This window comes from Pongo pygmaeus, chromosome 14, assembly GCF_028885625.2.
Source record: "Pongo pygmaeus isolate AG05252 chromosome 14, NHGRI_mPonPyg2-v2.0_pri, whole genome shotgun sequence".
In the NCBI taxonomy this organism is placed as follows: Eukaryota; Metazoa; Chordata; class Mammalia; order Primates; family Hominidae; genus Pongo; species Pongo pygmaeus.
In genome coordinates this window covers 55,634,582-55,636,912 of record NC_072387.2, presented here as the reverse complement: position 1 = coordinate 55,636,912, position 2,331 = coordinate 55,634,582, and the positions used below count along the sequence as shown (strand labels likewise).

The following is a 2,331-nucleotide window of genomic DNA, read 5'->3' as shown; positions in this document are numbered from 1 at the left end:
TTGATATTTGAATTTCAGTCCCTTCTCATGAGGCTTGTCTGATTTAAAGCAGAAGTAGCAAGCGTATACTTGAAGTATTTTATTTTATTTTTTTCCCTTTTTTTAAAAAAAGTTTTATATACATATCATTTACATACCATACAATTCACCTGTTAACAGTGCACAATGCAATCAATGGTTTTTAGTATATTCACAAAGTTGTACAACTATTACCACTACCTAATTTCAGAACAATTTCATCATCTCCAAACAAAGCTGTGTATCTGTGAGCAGTACCTCCCCATTCCCCTCAGCCCCTGACAACCACACATCTACTTTTCATCTCTATGGATTTGCCTATTCTGGACATTTTATATAAATAGAGTCATATAATTTGTGGCCTTTTATGACTAGCTTCTTTCATTTAGCATAATGTTTTCAAGGTTCATCATGTTGTAGCATGTATCAGTACTTCATTCCTCTTTTTTTTTTTTTTTTTTTTTCAGTATTTATTGGTCATTCTTGGGTGTTTCTCGGAGAGGGGGATGTGGCAGGGTCATAGGATAATAGTGGAGAGAAGGTCAGCAGATAAACACATGAACAAAGGTCTCTGGTTTTCCTAGGCAGTGTTTGTGTCCCTGGGTACTTGAGATTAGGGAGTGGTGATGACTCTTAATGAGCATGCTGCCTTCAAGCATCTGTTTAACAAAGCACGTCTTGCACCGCCCTTAATCCATTTAACCCTGAGTTGACACAGCACATGTTTCAGAGAGCACAGGACTGGGGGCAAGGCCATAGATCAACAGCATCCCAAGGCAGAAGAATTTCTCATAGTACAGAACAAAATGGAGTCTCCTATGCCTACTTCTTTCTACACAGACACAGTAACAATCTGATCTCTCTTTCTTTTCCCCGAATTTCCCCCTTTTCTTTTCAACAAAACCGCCATCGTCATCATGGCCCATTCTCGATGGTCGCTGTCTCTTTGGAGCTGTTGGGTACACCTCCCAGACAGGGTGGCGGGGCAGAGGCGCTCCTCATATCACAGACGATGGGCGGCCGGGCAGAGGTGCTCCTCACCTCCCAGACGGGGCAGCTGGGTACAGGCGATCCTCACTTCCCAGAAGGGGCAGCCGGGCAGAGGCGCTCCTCACTTCCCAGAAGGGGCGGCCAGGTAGAGGCGCTGCTCACTTCCCAGATGGGGCAGCCAGGCAGAGGCGCTCCTCACTTCCTCCCAGACGGGGTGGCGGCCGGGCAGAGGCGCTCCTCACCTCCCAGACGGGGTGGCCGGGCAGAGGCACTCCTCACTTCCCAGACGGGGCAGCCGGGCAGAGGTGCTCCTCACTTTCCAGACGGGGCAGCCAGGTAGAGGCGCTCCTCACTTCCCAGACGGGGCGGCCTGGCAGAGGCGCTCCTCACTTCCTCCCAGACGGGGTGGCGGCCGGTCAGAGGAGCTCCTCACCTCCCAGATGGGGTGGCCGGGCAGAGGCACTCCTCACTTCCCAGAAGGGGCAGCCGGGCAGAGGCGCTCCTCACTTCCTCCCAGACGGGGTGGCAGCTGGTCAGGGGTGCTCCTCACCTCCCAGAGGGGGTGGCCGGACAGAGGCGCTCCTCACTTCCCAGACAGGGTGGCTGGGCCTAGGCACTCCTCACATCCCAGACAAGGCAGCCGGGCAGAGGCGCTCCTCACATCCCAGACTATGGGCGGCCAGGCGGAGAGGCTTCTCACTTCCTATATGGGATGGCGGCTGGGCAGAGGCGTTCCTCGCTTCCCAGATGGGGCAGCCAGGCAGAAGTGCTCCTCACTTCCCAGACGGGGCGGTCGGGCAGAGGGGCTTCTCACATCCCAGACGATGGGCGGCCAGGCAGAGACGCTCCTCACTTCCTAGACAGGGGTGGCGGCCGGGCAGAGGCTGTAATCTTAGCACTCTGGGAGGCCAAGGCAGGCGGCTGGGAGGTGGAGGTTGTAGCCAGCCGAGATCACGCCACTGCACTCCAGCCTGGGCAACATTGAGCATTGACTGAGCAAGACTCCGTCTGCAATCCTAGCACCTCGGGAGGCCGAGTCAGGCAGATCACTCTAGGCCAGGAGCTGGAGACCAGCCCAGTCAACAGGACGAAACCCCGTCTCCACCAAAAATACAAAAACCAGTCAGGCATGGCGGCACGCACCTGCAGTCCCAGGCACTCGGCAGGCTGAGGCAGGAGTCACAGGAGCCCGAGGCAGGGAGGTTGCAGCGAGCTGAGATCACGGCAGTACAATCCAGCCTCGGCAACAGAGGGAGACCGAAGAAAGAAGGGGGGAGACGAGGGAGAGGGAGAGGGAGGGGGAGGGGGAGGGGGAGGGAGAGA

General features: G+C 54.8%; 1 pseudogene; it reads left to right on the top strand.

The window, feature by feature from the left end:
* Positions 1-1,030: 1,030 nt before the first annotated feature.
* Positions 1,031-2,004, top strand: LOC129011894 (uncharacterized; annotated as a pseudogene).
* The last annotated feature ends 327 nt before the right edge of the window (positions 2,005-2,331 follow it).